We start from the raw sequence: 17,316 nt of genomic DNA, 5'->3' as shown, positions 1-17,316 counted from the left end.
ATGCTTGCTGTTCTCATTCTCCTTTGTATTTACCTGTCCTGTGTCAGTGTTCTCAGGGTTGGGACCTGGGGACTTTTTGTTGTTGCTTCCTCTTCTCATCTTTTTTGTTTCTTCCAGGAGGCCCCAGTTTCTTTCTTTGTTGGTTTCAATTCTTCTGTAGCACACTGGCTAGGTGACCCTTCCCACTGAAGTGTGCTAGTGAGTTGCAAACAGGGGCAGTGTATGCTAGCCCCTTCCCTCTGGGTCAGTTAACCTGCTGAGGCCTTCACTGCATTAGTGTGTGCCCCTGCTGTAGGTAACTGATTTCAGATAACCTATTGGGTTTCAGCCAGGTAGTATGACCCAGGCCAAGCTCACTCCACCAATTCCATTCGGGAAGGGAACAAGTGACAGAAGTCACTGCTACCCCTTGTTCTTGCCAGTCCTGCCTGGTCCTAGAATGTCATCTGTTGGAACCCCCTTTCTCTTTGGAATGGTTTTATTCCCATCACTCACCACAGGTCAATGCAAGTTCCTTGCTAGCTCAGCTCTCAGTTTGGCTCACCGACCGCCAACCTCAGCGTGACTGTGTTTCCAGTGATTCAAAGTGGCAGGATTTCGGACGGCTCAGTAAGTCGCCACCGCGCGAGTTCGGATGCTGCAGCGGAAGCACAGAACCTTGTAATGGCACCAGGACTTTATGTTTGGTTGGTTCTACTCACCTTAGTTTCTTCTTGGGATGAGAGAATTCATCTCCCTCTGTTCAGGACTTCCCACACTGTATTATGTTGAATTCTAAGTTGACTATCTCAGGGAACCTCTGTAGCCTGCTGTTATCTATCCACCATCTTTGCTCGATCTATTTTGCTAATTTATTGAATTTGATCATTAATTCTAGAGATCTTCTGACTGAATTTTGGGGGTCTTTTATCTACAGGATCATGTCATCTGCAAATAATGACAATGTGACATTCCTTTTGTATACATATCCTTTGTATTTCTTTCTCTTGCCTCATTGGTCTGGATAATATTTTGACTACTGTTTTTATCAGGAGTGGTGATACTGGACATTTTTGTCTTGTTGCTGATTTTAGAGGGAATGTTTTCAGCTTTTTCCCAGTTAATATATTGGCAGAGGGTTTATCGTAAATGGATTTTATCAGGTTGATATAAGGTTTTCTTCTTAATGAGATGTGCATTTATAGCCCTCACTTTTTCACAAATTTTAGACTTAGGCTGTAACCTGCCATCTGCCTTCCATTTATCCATATTCGTGACTAACTCACTCTAATACTGTTAACCATGAGTAACACCTTTATAAACACTAGTTTCCTTATACAAATCTTTTCTCTGTAAGATTGTTAGTTTCAGTATGTTGTATTTGTTAGTGAGATCAGTCACATGAACACCACCATCACATTTCTCCACAGTTTCATCTTTTTGATTATGATTCTTTCTTTCTCTTCCCTTTCTTCCTTAGCTCTTTTCTAGCTTGGGAGCATCTGATGCAGTAATAATAACAATCATATAAAACACTGACTGAAATCATGTCCACAAATAAGTGCATCTGGGCTCAAACTGATGCTTACTACATATACTTACATGTGCTTTTCTGACATGGTGAGTCTTTGTTTACAACTACACAAGAGATCACCCTTTGGGTCATAACTCAAAACTTTGGTTTTAAGTTAAACCTGAAATTCCACTTGTAATCCACATTGTTTATATGTGAGGCTAATAATAACTAAAGGTTCCACTCTATTTTATTCAGGATTTTATGGATATTGGATTTTGTCAAAGTTTTTAATGTGTCCACTGAGATGGTCATGTGCTTCTTGTCTTTGCTTTGTTTATGTGATGCATTGCATTATTGATGTGCATATGTTGTGCATCCCTGAGATAAAGCAAACTTGATCTTGACGTATAATCTTTTTGATGATTTGTTTTATTGTGTTTGCCAGTATCTTGTTGAGGATTTGTGCATCTGTGTTTGCTGAAAGATTGCTTGTAGTTTCCCCTTTCAATTGAGTCCTTGTCTTGTTTGGAATCATGATAATTCTAGCTTCTAGGAATTATATGCAGAGTAGTTCTTTCCCTTTCATTGAGATTATAGAATTTGAGGGGTATTAACATCTTCCCTAAACTAACTGTAGAATTTGCTGTTGAATGCATCAGATTGTGAACTTTCCTTGGTAACATTTTTTAAATTACTATTTCAACTTCATTGTCTACTTTTGGATTACTCAAGATCTTTATATCTTTTGATTCAGTTTTGGTACTTCACATGTACCTAGAAATTTATATATTTCTTCTGAAACCTCCAATTTTGGGGAGTACAAATTCTCAGTGTAGTTATTACTTATGTGGATTTTGGTGATGTGTGTTGTGATTTCATCGTTATCATTTCTGATTGCATTTATTTGAATCTTGCTATCTATTGGTAAGCTTACCTAAGGGTTTATACATTTTGTTTATTCTTTTGAAGAATCAGATCTTTGGTTCATTGAATCTTTGTATTTTTTTTTAGTCTCAATTTCACTAACTTCTACTCTGATCTTTGTTTCTTTCTTGTAAGAGCTTTGAATTTAGATTGTTCTTGTTTCTAAGACCTTGAGGTGCATCACTGAATTATTCATTTGAGTTTTCTTTGTTTTTGTTTTTGCTTTTTTTTTTGCCTTTTTAAAAATATGGGCACACACAGCTAAAAACTTCCCTCTTAGACCTGTTTGCATTGTGTCCAGTAGACTCTGGTGTGTTGTACTGGCATTGTTTTTTAGTTCTAGGAACTAATTTCGTCCTTGATTTCTTCTGAGACTTATTGGTTATTTAAGGGGATATTGCTTAATTTACATATGTTTAATTTCTGTGGTTTTTTTCATCATTGATTTCTAGTTTCAATGCATTGTTTCCTAATAATATGCATGTCATAACTTTGATTCTTCCAAGCTTACTTAGCGTGCATTGTGGGATAGTATGTAGTTTATTTTGGTGAAAGATTCATGTTTCTTTATTTTTAGAACTAACAAAAAAGATAAAAGCAATACAGAATTTCAAAAGAAATAGTAGAAAATTAACACTAGTTAATATACTGCACACTGCTATCTTAAAAATAAATGTTTAGTCAGGTGTGGTGGTGCGCTCCTGTAATCCCAGTACTCAGGAGGATGAGGTGGGAGGATTTTTGCAAGTTCGAGGTCAGCCTGGGTTACAAAGTGAGCTCAAGGCCAGCCTGAACTGCATAGTGAGACCCCTGTCTCAAAAGGAAAAAAAAAAAAAAAAAAAGAAAGAAAGAAAGAAAAAAGAAAAGAAATTATTTAGATTATAAAATTTAGTCACAAAAAATAATCAAACAATGAAAACACAAACTGCTCTTTTTGATGAACTTATAGAGATTAGTAGTCTAGTTATCTATTTTGTATATATTTACATATACACATTTATATGTATTCTTATATACATATAATATTTTTCCTTTTGTCTTTTCTCCTTTCCCCATCTGTTTTTTTTTTTTTTTTTTTGGAACCGGGGATCGAACTCACAACCACCTGCCTGCCAGGCAGACACTTGTGCTGCTGAGCTAAATCCCCAGCCCTTCCCTGTCTCAATTGTTCTTTCATATTGAGTCCTTTCTTTCTCTTTTATTTTTGCAATATTATTGTACATTTTGGATCTGATTACTCTTTCAGTTTCTTTTACATTAAGGTGATATACAATATTTACAGATATGAGTTTGATATATTTCACTAGGGTCTCAAGTTATATCTAGATTCATGCAAAGGCTTGAATTGTTTTGTGCCTTGGTTTTGGTTGGCAAGAAATTTGAATATAACATATCCTCATGTGCATCCTCCTCCTAAAAATACAGTGCACAAAAACAAGCACTGTTGCTTTGTGGTCAACACTGGTTAATCTTTCAACCTAAATGGTACACTGCAATGATTAATTCTAAGAATTGTGCCTCAGTATTTTCTGCTATTTCATCATTTCATTTAGTTACGGTGCTAGCCAAAACTGGAATGTGTGTCATCTTCGAGCCAAAGCCTCTCCTAATAGCTCATAACAGACACCTTTGACAACATTCAGGATTAACTCTTCATCAATAGTAATGGGCTTCTTAGCTTTAACAATGTGGTTAGCCAGTAAGAAAGACACTCTCGATGCAAGCATATTTAACAAAGGTATGGCCTTTATAATTGCTTCTATTCTTGCTGTTCACTTTTTTACTTTGAAAAAACAAACCTTGAAAATGCTTGTTTTTAATGCACTGCACCATGTGGTGAGGCAGTGCTGAGATTTCATGACTTCATTGGTTTGGCAATCGCCACATATTATGCAAAATTCCTGTAGAAATGTGAATCACCGGTTGTAATAAGTCTGTAATTTAAGTATGACTCTTGGTTTTTTTCCTTTAAATGCAGCTTTCTTTTTGTTGGCAGTCTCAGCATCTCCTCTGTCTCATCATTGTTATTTTTATTGGGGCTTTTAGTGGTGATGTATTTTGACTAGGATTACCTTGGGGACTTACCCAAACTGTGATTGAGATAAGGTTGCAGTGTGAGAAAGAGGCATAGATAGAAGTGGTAAATAAATGGGACACATACAGACTAAAGTAGGTGTTGGAGTTGGACTTAGGGTCTGTCATCAGATGCAGTATAAAACTGAAGTACATCAATCCACTTGCCACTGTAAGTCCTGCCATTAGATACGACTTAATGGTTATTTGCCACTCACTAATAGAGTTTTGAGATCAGTCTGCAATGAACTGATAGATTATGGTCTCTGTGAGGTCAAAACTCTCTGCTCATATTAATATTTATTTGCAGTCACTATCCAGAACTAGTATCATTGCCTTGGCTCCACCTCAGATTATCAAGCGCACAACCTAATACACCCCTTGCAGTGGTAGTTCACAGGAGGGTTTGTATGCCTGCATATCTGACAGGAAGTGGATCTTAGGTGGTACTGTGGGCAACTAAGGGTGGCCATAAATACAGATGATTTGATTGCTCATCTATTGTTCACCTCCTGCTGTGTGGCTTAGTTCTGGTACTGGTCTATGGCCTAGGGGTTAGGAAACCCTGCCTTATAATGCATGTCTCCAATGACCTAAGGACTTCCCACAAAGCCCCAATTCCTAAAGATCCCTCAAGTTCTCAACAGCACCACTCCAGGGATCAAGATTTTAACACATGAACTTCAGGGATGCATTCAGTATCCAAACTGGAATAGGTATGTATCTAGGTGTGGAATGAGCGGTTTATATGGTAATCACATTTTTAACTTCTTGAGAAACTGCTAAACTGTTTTCCAGGGTGGCTGTACCATTTCACATCCCCAAAAGATGGCATGATAATCCTATTTTACGTTGTTAACATTATCTACATTGTTGTTTTTATTTTAGTAATTCTAGTGAGTGTGAAGTTGTATCTTACTATGCTTTGCCTGTCTTTGTATTTTATTTGTGTTCTGTAATGGCTAATGATATTGAGCATGTTTTCATGCGCTGATTGGTCATCTGTGTAACTTCTCTAGAAAAAAATTCATCCAAATCCACTGCTCATATTTTAACTGGATTGTTTTCATTGTTTATTGAAAGTGTCTTTATATATTTTGAATACTAGTCTCATGAGATACATGGTTTGTAATATTTTCTCCAATTCTACGGTTTGTTGTTTATTTCCTTGGCTTCAAACACAAATGTTTTTACTAAGATCCAACCTATAAATTTGTTCTTTGGTACTTAGTAGCATTTCTAAGTAACCATTTTCTAATCAAAAGTAATAAAAACTCGCATCTTCTTGTAAGAGTTCTATTGTTTTAACTTTTTATTTTCAGTACTGAGGATTGAAACCAGAGCTTTGCACTAAGCCATATCCCCATCCTTTTAAAATATTTCATGACAAGTTCTTGCTGAGTCACCAAGGTACAGTTTTCCTGCCTTGCCTCCCAGAGTTCTGGGATTGTAGGCATGCACTGCCACATTTGACTTAATTTTACCCTTTATATTTATGTCTTTGATCAACTTTGAGTTCACTGTTGACAGGGAGTCCACGTTCACCCTTGCATATGGGTATCTCTTTGTCTCGGTCCCATTTATTAAAACGATTATTCTTTTTCCCATTGAACCTTTTTAGCCCCTTGATAAAAATCAGATGACTGTAAATATAAGAATTTACTTCTGTATTATTAATTGAATTCTGTTAATTCATATTTCTAGCTTTATGTTTTACTGAAGCTGGGGCAGGAGCATCACTTGTGCCCTGAAGTTCAACTCCAGCCTGGGAAACAGAAATGCTTTGGAGGGAGGGAGGATAATGTTATTTCCTTTAATAATCTTTTCAAGATTGATTTGTAGTAGAAAAAAGAAAAGACTGCTTTTATTGTTCTGGGTCCCTTCTAATTCCATGTGACTCTTAGGATCAGCTTGTCTGTTTCTAGAAAAAGAAAACATCTGGAATTGTGATGGGGAACTGTACTGAATCCAGTGAATGTGTTGATCAATGTGAGGAATATTTACATTTTAATGATATTTAGTCTTTCTGAAGGTGGTGGTACATGTTCAGAATCCCAGCCACTCGGGATGCTAAAGCAGGAGGATAATTTCAAGGCCTGCCTGAGCAACTCAGTAAGATTCTGTCTCAAAAAGGATTTGGAATGTACCTTAGTAGTAGAGTGTGTGCCTAGAATGAGGCAGGCCCTGGGTTCCACAGAATGACAATAAATATAATTCTCTCAATCTACAAAAATAAATCTCTTCACATTATTGAGGTTGTCTTTAAATTCTTTCAGCAATTAAAATTAAATTCTGTTTAAATTTTTTCTACATAATTTATTTTTCATTTTACCCTGATACAGTTATTTTCATAATTTTTGTATTTTGATTGTTCACTGCTTGTATATAGAAATATAAATTGATATTTGTAGACTGAACTAGTATCCTAAAATCTTGGCAAATTAATTCATTTGTCAGTTTTAATGGTTTTGAAGGCTTTCTTAGGATGTTTTATACTCATGATTGTTATTTCAAAATAGAAGTGATTTTATTTCTAATATAGATGTCTTTTTTTGTCCAATAGCCCTGACTATATAGTACAATGCTGAACAGAAGTAGTAAAAATAAACATGTATTCTCATTTTACTTCTGCTCTTAAGAGCAAAGCTTCAAACCTTTCACCATTGAGTGAGGAACTATCTACAAGAGACTGAAGAAGTAGCCTTTAATTTCTAGTTTGTTGAACATTTTTATCAGAAATGTTGAGGTGATCATGTTTTTCTTTTTTTACTTTCTATCTTTTTTACTGCATTGATAGATTTTTTTTTTTTTTTTTTTTGTCTTTTTCCTTTTTATCGGTACCGGGGATCGAACTCACGACTGCCTGCTTTCAAGGCAGGCGCTTATGCCGCTGAACTAAATCCCCAGCTCTGATAGATTTTTATATATTGAAGCAACTTACATTCTTGGAATAAATCCTAGTTGACTATGATGTATAATTGCTTGGATATGCTGCTGAATTTGGTTTAAATATGGTTTAAAATACCCTTTTGAGGACTTTTGTGACTATATTTGTGGGAAACAGTGGTCTGTTGCTTTTTGTTTTTCCTTTTAAGGTCTTTGATTTTCATTTCAGGCTGCTGCTGGTTTCACAGAAGGAATTGGAAATTGTTTCCTCTTCTTGTATCTCTTCAAAGTGTTGAAAAGTCCTTTAGTCATGTAGTTTTAAGCCAAGAAAATGAAGGGTTGGATTCTTGCTGAGTAATTACATTCTCTGGGCTATAAGAATACAATAGTATTACCCACAGAGAAAAAAAGTCTTATGAACAAAATACTATTTAAGACACAAAAATCAAGTCAAACTTTGTCTCAGGTAAAATTTATCTCCTTACAATAAATTATTTAATCTATCTCTCAAATTTATTTTTATAATGATTATTTTGCTTGTAATTATGGCAATAAAAACATATTCTTGGGAAAGCATTCAAGCAACACAGCAACATCCAATGAGAAAGGAATCAAAATTCTACCACCCACTAATCATCAAAAATAGTTGGTGAACACAATTTCTTTGTAACATAGGTATTTAATTCTATATTTAAAATGTATTGTGATTCACTAACTTTAAATTTTACTTTATCTATGCGTTTTTTGGGAGTAGAGTTGAGACAAGGTCTCTTTATATAGTTCAGGCCAGTCTTGAACTCACTAAATAGCCCAGGCTAGCCTCAGACTCCAAATGATCCTCTGCCTCAGCCTCCCAGGTGTTAGGATTATAGACAAGTGCCACTATAACTGGTACTTTGTCTGTATCTAAACTTCACAGATATATGGATTTTGTTAAAAGTGGCTTTATTCTAGGAATTCTAATTATTATCATTCCTGAGTTCTTGAATACTTAGGTATAAAAATATGCTTTATATATGAACAACAGGGTTGGGAACTATTCTGATGGCACATTTCCAACCTTCCTGGTATCTTCCAGTATCAAATAATGTTGAGATGTTAAAACAGAATCCAATTTTTTCTTTTTTGTAAATGATCTTCCATTTCTGTGTGGTTGCTTGAAGAACATTCTTTAATCCTAAGAATTCAGTATAATTAGACATGTCTCCCATCTTAGCTGAATAACTTTTTCTGGAACAAGATTGGCCCTTCAGTAGTCAGACAGAGCTCCTCTTAATATTTTTGTCTTTTTGCTCCATTTTTAAGGATTGTTCTTTTAGGGACAACACTTAGTCTTATAATGTATAATGTTTGTCTTCCATAATGACTAAATTCTAATTTCTTTAACTTTGGTGTTCTTTTCCCTGCTACTGTAATGATTAACTAGGCTTTCCTCTGTGTTGTAAATCTCATTTTAGTCATATTCCTACTGTCTCTTGCTTAGAAGCTGTGTTATTTTGATCCTTGTATTGGTTTCTTAATCCTGAAATCTTCCATTCCATCTCCTGTTGTTGTTTTATTGGGTAGTTGAGCTCTAGGTTTTTCAAAATTATTATTAATTTTTTCTTAAGTGTATAACATTCATAAACACTTTTCTTCTGTTCCTCACTACTGATTACTTGGTAGTATTTGAAATAGTTATACATGCTTATTTTAAACACCTATAGCTATATATCTCAAGTTGCACCATTTGGGTATGTTGCAAGGAGAAGGAAAATGTTTACTATGTATTCCTATCACATTATAATCCAGTGAGTCAGAATGCTTTAAGATGCAAACAAAGAAATTGCTAACAAACAGTATTTTAAACAAAAAGGACAGTTTTTGTATATCTAGTACCTTTGGGGAGTCAGTCCCAAGGATGATTCAGTAGAACCTGGGCTAATCTCATCTTTTTGCTCTCTCATACTCAGTTTCAAGAATCAAGGATACAGTAACTGAGCCAAGATGTTATAGAACCTGCTGGTTATCAGATTGGCCAGGAGGACTATAATCCCTGCTTCAAGCAGATATTTTGAAAGTAAATTTCCAGCAAAACAAAAGCTACTTCAGGAGGATAATGAGGATTCCAAGTACATTGAAGACATGAGAAAACTGATACCCTCCCTAATAACATGACATGGTTCTAACACTTGATAGAACAGCATATGTTAAGTATCAGTTGGCTATGGCTTCATTTCCCAAGAAGTGGGATAAATTTCAGTCACCCCAGAAGCCACCTGGTTCAATTTCATTCAACTCTCTGTGGGCCAGAAATAAGATTTTTAAAAAATGGAGTTCTTTGGTAGTTAATAATATTGACCGGTGGTAACCCCAATCAATGAAACAATCTTTATCATTAAGAAAAAAAGAATTAAATCAATACACACGAGTCTCAGGCAGGAAGGAAAATCTTTTTCAGGACACTCTTACTTCTCTTTGCAAACCTCAGACTTCCTCTCTCATCCTGTCATAACTAGATCATATGTTCTTCCCTAAATAACTCATTTGATAAAGGAGAACAAGACTGTCATGATTGATCTAGAATAGTAACTTCAATTGAGAGTAATTTTGTCTAACAGGAGACTGTGCAACACCTGGGAATTTTTTTTTTGATATTATAACTTGTCAGCAGGCAAAGAGTTATTACTGGAATCTAGTGAGGTTCTCTCCTAGAGCTTTCAGAAGCAACCTAGATCTACTGACACCCATTTTAGATTGTCCTCTATAAAATGATAAATTTGTATTGTTCACAGTCACTAAGTTTGTGGTAATTTGTGGCTGAAGAAACAACATCTGAGTACACAGTGACACAGAATAAGAACAGAAATGAGACATGGAGACCCTATAGGTTTTGGACAATACCAAGATACGAAGAAGCGAAACAGTACCAAAACAGAGACAGTGCCTATGTAAGTTTTGAATGTATGCATTCTCTTCAAAATTCATGATGAAACTTACTTCCCAATTAGCAATATTAAGAGTTGGGCTCTGTAGGAGGTGCTTAGGCTGTGAAGGATATTACCTCCAGATATGTATGGGATTAGTGCTTTACAAAAGTCCTGAGAGCCAGGCACAGTGAAACATGCTTGTAATACCAGCTACTCAAGAGATTGAGAGGCAGGAGAATTCAAATTTGATGCTAGTCAGGGTAATTTAGCAAGATCTTGTCTCAAAATTTTATAAAAACTGGGGCTAGACATAGAGCTCAGTGATACTGACAGTGTGCTTGCCTAGCATGCATGAGATTCTGACTTCAATCTCTAGTATAACCAACAAACAAAACCAAAAGTCCTTCAGAGAACTAGTGAAGCCCCTTTAAGTTCACCATATAAGGACATAGCAGTAAAGTGCCATCTTGGAAGCAGAGAGCAGCCCTCACTGGACATCAACTCTGTCAACTTCCTCTGGGATTACCCAGTTTCCAGAACTGCCAGAAATACATTTCTATTATTTATTTCTAAATTAACCAATCTTAGGTATTGGGGCTGGGGATTTAGCTCAGTGGCATAAGCACCTGCCTTGCAAGCAGGCGGTTGTGAGTTGGACCCCCGGTACTGATTAAAAAAAAAAGGAAGAGTTCCAATCTTAGGTATTTTGTTATAGAACCATTAACAGACCAAAATAAACACAAAGAAAGACTTCTCATCATTTTTCATAGTGAGATGGGCACTGGATATTTCTATAGAAATTCACTGTGTTATATTTTGATGTGTGCATTAAATAGGGTTCTCTACAGAAACAATGAACAGATTGTGTGTGTGTGTTCTTATTTTAACAAAGTAGCTTGGGGCTGGCATATCTGAAATCTGTGGGGTAGACTGGTAAGACTAGAAATTCAGGTAGGGCAAATGTCTTTAAGTCTAGATTTTGCAGGGAAGCAGATGGAAAATTCAAGAGTCTTGAGAATTCCTTTATTAGGATTCCTCGGTCTAGTAATTTCTGCAGTTAACTGGACAAAGCTTGCACTATAAATGATAGCTTTAATTTACTGAAAATCTACTGACTTAACTGTTAATCACATCTAAAAATGCATTTACACAGTACCTAGGCTGGCGTTTTGACGAAACTGGGTACCACAGCCTAATCAAGTTGACACATAAAATTAACTATCACAATGTACTTATCTACATTTACTCCCATTATTGTTCTAGCCTGTTGAGTCCCCTGAAGTAGGCTTTTACAGAAACACCATACAATGAAGCCTATGTCTGATGGCTTGCCATCTCTTTTCTTGGATAATATGAATATCAATTCCTGATATTTTCAAAAACTGACATCCCATTCACCTTTGATGTTCTTGTTAAAGTTGTGGGCTATTCTTGAAACTTAGAACATAATAAACAGTAACTCTAGAATCCCATCTCTACTAGTTTTAATACATTGGAATTACTCTCCATTCTGCAAGTCTAGTTTTTCTTTAATCTCTGTATTTTTCTTGTGCTTTTCTTTATCATCCCGTGTAACCTGATTTTCCCGTTTTTAGAGATGAAGAGAAATAATCATTTTGTTTGTATTTCAGGTATTGGGTCCTTCTCACTTTGTCATTTTATTTTTGTAGTTTCTAAGACTTCTTGTTGAACTTCAAGTTCTGTTCAGTATAACCAACCAAGTTGTCAATAATTTTTAGTAACTGTTGTTACTGGGAACTTTCCTTCTCAAAGTTCTCCAAAACTGTTACTGTAATTACACAGTTAGTGACTAAAGCATAAGGCATGCAGGGCATCTTATACGTAAGTCAGAATGAAAACTAGTATTGTTAAATATGTTTCCTTTTCATTCTTCAAATCTTTTATACTTGACTTCTTGGGGGATGATTATTACATTAAATTCTTTTCTACTTTAATAGAAATAGTAATTTTCAACTGATGTGTTCATCTTATGCCTGATCGTTGTGTGTTCCTTTTCCAGAACTGGGTAGGGAATATGGACTTTCCTTCCTTTTACACTACAGATGAGGCATTAGCCCCTTTTAGTTATCTTATCTGGAAGCTGCTATCTCTACCCAGGCCCCAGATTCTCAGCTAAATCTCCTTTTCCGTCCTGGTCCCCATTTCTTTGCTAGTGATGGGAGAAGTGAAAGAGAAAGCAAGAAAGCAAAGCAAAAGACCACCCTGCTGGTGCTGTGGGATTCTATACTACATCCTTCTCTCACCTCCTCCCCGCTATTACAGTGCCACTATGACTGAGACAAGGAGGACTGGACTGCAAATTTCCAAGTTGAGAATTTATGAAGAAAAAGTGAACAAGGGCAAATTCCATTCTAATACAGTTTCTGATTCTAATTGTCCTTCTCCTGATATAGTTTCTCCCTTTTTCACAGAAATTTCTTCTAGACTCTTTAATTAATTTCACATCTCATGATTCAGTCAGTGATTAGTTAATTCCTTGACTATAAGGACCCTGTCTGCCTCTACTCCAATACTGTTTTCTTTTGCATTAATGCCAGTGACTTGGCTCCAAGAGAAGCCCACTTTCACTGTCAGGGAGGGAGCAAAGTGGCACTTCAAGGGAGTGGCAGTGAAGAAAGATGGTTCTGGCACTTCAAGATACAAGTCTGTCATTTAGCTGAATAAGCCTAAGTAATATGTGTGTATTGTGTCTCTCTTGATTAACCCATTTCACTGATAAATTAGTAAATTCTTTTAATTTTTATCTTTTCAATGGAATCATATATTATATTCTCAAGCAAAGCGACTTAACAGGTAAAGTTTGAGAAGGACAATTGCCCTGGAAATTTAAATTTGGGAGTTGATATCTAATATATGAATCAAATGAATCTGTGATAGTTTGGAACTTGAATGTCCCTCAAAAGCCCATGTATTGAAGGTTTGGTCCTCAGCCCTACTGAAGAGATGGAACTTTCAGGAGGTCGGGCTTGGTGGAACAAAGTTAGGTCACTGGCGTATACTCTTAGAGGAGGTACTGACTCTGACTTCTCTTCTTCCTCTTCTTTTGCTTCTCCGGGACCATGACATAAGCAGCTTTCCTCAGCACATGGTTCCTGCCCTAATGTATTGCCTCAAAACAGGGTGAAGTTGATTAGAGACTGAAACTTCCAAGATGAAGCCAAAATAAGCCTTTCATCATGTGTGTGTGTTATTGAAGATTAAGCTCGAAGTCCACAGTCTTGTACATGTTACGTAAGTGTTTTAACACTGAGCTATACTCTCATCCCCATCCTCTCTTGAAGTGATTATTTCAGGTATTTAATTACAATGATAAAAAGCTAATAGAGCCGGGCTTATTCTTTATAATAAACCTCATCTTTTTTCACTTCAGCATAAATATATTCCAACCAATGTATATAATCAGAAGCTGTCACAATTTTCTATCCACACATTCCCTGGGATACTGGAACTTCTCTTTGCATAGTTCAGACACATAGTAGTCAATTTTCTGAATTCTGTGTAATGCACAATTTTGGTTTTACTGCAAATTGCAAAATTGCTCTTCAAAATGCAGTGTACTAGGCTGAAAGCAGTTCATGAAGGATTTCCTGTTTCTTCACATCGTTCCTTAAACTTTGTATTGCAGGTTTTTATATCTATTGGTCTGTGAGTAGGCTTCTCTCAGGGACCAGATTTCTGCTTTAACTGCTATCAAATATTGGCAAGGATGTGGAGATATTGGAACTTTGTTTACCCTCCTAGTGGGAATGTAAAATGATGCAAGCACCATAAAAACAAGTCTGGAGTTTTTCATAAAGTTAAACTTAGAACTACCATTTTAATTCAGCAACTGTACTCCTTGGTATCTATATCCAAAAAAAAAAAAAATCATTCTTGAGTGTCTATATTTTTTCTAATAGCCAAAATTAGAAACACCTTAAATGTCAACCAAACAAGTGGCTAAGCAAATTGTGCTAAAGCCATTCAGCAATAAAAAGGAATTCATTACTGATGCCTGATAACCTTAAAAACAACGAAAGACATGCTACTTGATTCCACTTATATGAAATATCCAGAGTAGGCAAATATTATTACAAGCCACGTATAGTTTTAATTTTTCAAGTAATCACATTTAAAAACTAAAATAGAAGCACATGAAAATAATTTTAATATTATATATTAATATATTTTAATTAACACAATAGTATCAAAATATTGTAAAACTAATGACATTTAGTATTTATTTTAAGTAGTCATTAGCAGTTTTTTAGTAAATGAACTGCCAAAGTAAGCATCATTTTTAGTTTTTATACTTAAAGAGTGCATCCAGTACTCACATCCGACTTCTATCACACATACTTCAGTGCTAGTGAAATTATTTCTTGTTCATTCTTATATTCCCAGGTGCCCAATTTGTAAGAATGCCTAATATGTGCTTGGTTAATGAATGAATGCCTAGGTAAACAATGAAGAAAAGAGCTAATGTTGACTGGTTACTATGTAAAGACAAATTGTGATAACATAAAAATGTTCACTTCTTTTGTGATCAGCAAATGGTTGGTTAGTATTCAAGAGCTACTTAAGTTATTAAGTAGCCTTGGGAAAGTTTCAGAGCTTCTTATACTGTTAATTTGATCATTTATGAAAGGAAGAGGGAATGGGCAAAGTAACTCTTAAGACTTGTTCTAAAATAATATAGTTATAAATAAATGTAGAGCATAAGAACAGTGGATGAAAGATAAGATGTTTTAGGAGGCAATCTTGTGCAGCAAAAAGATCGAAGTTTGGAATTAAACATACCTAGGTAGACTTTCCAACTAGTTATGTGATCATAAGCAATTCAGCCAAATTAAAATGGGGATGTTTATCTTGTGAGGCCTAAAAACAATAGCTATGAAGTTTCCTGACATATTACAAAAATAGAAGGTAGACTGTATTATTGGTTTGGGCAAGTACTTCATGCTACTTTTTTTCTTAAGATTTAACAAATATTTTAGATAAGGATAACCATATGCTAGAAATTATTTTAAATTACTCACTTCAAAGCACCCTTCTGATGGAGGTACCACTTTATTTTAGACCTGGGAAACTGAGGCACAGTGCTTAGACAACTTGTATAAGGCCATATGCAATAATTCTGATAGTGGTAACTTAGGAATTGAGTTCTAGATTCAGGACCCTTAATCACAGTGCTCTTCCCAAACTATTGATGATGTCATTAGAGAAAGCCAGAATTGGCTGTTCTAAAAAATATACTGGTACAATGTTACAGTTTGTGTCTCAATGTCACCCCAAAACCTCCTATGACTTTTTCAGAGTGGCCTGGATCTAGAGTGTGTGATGCTGAGATTAAGAGTATACGATTACTAAATCAGGTTTGGCATCACCCTAATCCTGGTGGCCTAGATAAAGGTCCCTTTCCTTCTTTGCACAATGGACTATTCTCATCTGTGACACTTGTCTACCACCTACACTGCCTTGCAGCTAGCTGATTATGGACTGAAACTTCTACAAACTATAAGCTAAATCAACCGTTCTTCCCTTAACGTGTGGTAGTATTTTGTCTCAGCAATGAGAAAAGTAACTAAGACAAGTGATTGAATGTTTTTGCTTAGAGAGAAACTCTAATCTTTGTACTTTCCACTCTGCAATAAGAGATTAGTGACTGCGTCAAATATGTTTTATTTCCTCAAGTAGCCATACCTTTGTAGACACTAACAATTTTTTTACAGATAGGTGTGGTTGGCTGCCTGAGGTTTTTCCAGCTTGGCGCTCTGATTTGCAATATGTCTTGCAGGAGATTTACCAGAGAAGATTAAGCCTACTGACCTTAGACAGCGTTCTCGAAAATTCATATACAAGGGAAGTAAATCTCTAGAAAGAGATAAAAAGAAGAAACAGCCAGGAAAAAGAAAGACTGATTCCTAGGTGTTAGGATTCTATTCAGTTACCACTCTGCCAAATTCAGTTCAAACCATGATTGTGCCACCCACAAAAGACTGGCAACACTGTGACAATCTAATCAGAGGAGGAAAGAAATTGACCACAGGGTGGTTTTTTTTTCTTTCCACAGTGATTGCAAAAGTGGTAACAGATATACCTGAAGAACTATTGCAAATACTGTGCTTTTTCCTCCCAAGACCTAAGAGCTAAATGACACCAGCAGTATCAATGATCAAGGTCTAGAAGAGACAGCGGAAAAGAGAAAGTCCATCAGAGCACACAGTACGTTAGAAGAGCCAGAAGCCTAGCAGCTGCATTTTGCTCCACTTAGAGTATGTCTGTAGAATGTCTGAGGGTCAGATTATTCACCTCTGAATGAAACTCACTTATTTCATAGATCTCTGAAACACCCAAAACAGATAAGAGTTTCCCCTTTTAGAGATAGGAACCTGTGTGTACTTCCTCAGACTAGCAATTGCTGTATCAGCGGAAATGTTAAAGACTTGCTGTTTGTGTTTTTACTAACAGTCTTTAAAAACAGTTATAAAGCACACTGATTCTGAGTTTCATAAATGGGTGCAGGGCAACGCAGATATAATCAAATAACTGCAGAGAATAACTGCACTAACTAGAGTGTAGCTCACTGGCACAAAAGTTCCCTGAAACTGTAAACATGCTATGACAATTAAAAATCTCTGATGCTTTCTAGATATCTGTGATGAGATCTCTACCGTAACTACAAAGAGAATTACATTCCCTTCAGTATTGCCAAACACTTTGAATGTACAACAGCTACTTTTAAATTGTCATGGAGCTGGTAAAGATAAGCACTATGAAACTGTCGTGGGGCTGGGGATTTAGCTCAGCAGCATAAGCACCTGCCTTGCAAGCAGGCAGTCATGAGTTTGATCCCTGGTACCGATAAAAAGTTAAAAAAAAAAAGAAAGCAACTGTCCTGTCATTGCATTCATGTTCTGGAAAATACTGCCACACGTGGCTTTATGTACCTGTTAAGTGATGTGCACTTTAAGACGCTGATTGAAACTGAACAAATTAATGACTAAATAAATACAAATATCATAATCT

At 35.9% G+C, this 17,316-nt stretch overlaps 1 long non-coding RNA gene across 5 annotated transcripts in view; it reads right to left on the bottom strand.

Annotated features, from left to right (window-relative positions):
* The window catches only part of LOC111755606 (uncharacterized), a 35,858-nt gene that overhangs the window by 16,696 nt on the left and 1,846 nt on the right, over nucleotides 1–17,316 (bottom strand). The window contains exon 2 of one of the 5 annotated variants that reach the window (XR_002790166.2): nucleotides 496–637. The exons of the other annotated variants lie outside the window; for them this stretch is intronic. This is a non-coding gene — a long non-coding RNA (uncharacterized LOC111755606). The remainder of the gene's footprint in view (nucleotides 1–495; nucleotides 638–17,316) is intronic. 5 annotated transcript variants of the gene reach the window in all.

Source organism: Cavia porcellus, unplaced genomic scaffold (assembly GCF_034190915.1).
Source record: "Cavia porcellus strain 051 isolate PalLab524CR breed Dunkin Hartley unplaced genomic scaffold, mCavPor4.1 scaffold_6, whole genome shotgun sequence".
NCBI lineage: Eukaryota > Metazoa > Chordata > Mammalia > Rodentia > Caviidae > Cavia > Cavia porcellus.
This window is presented reverse-complemented; position numbering and strand designations above follow the sequence as displayed.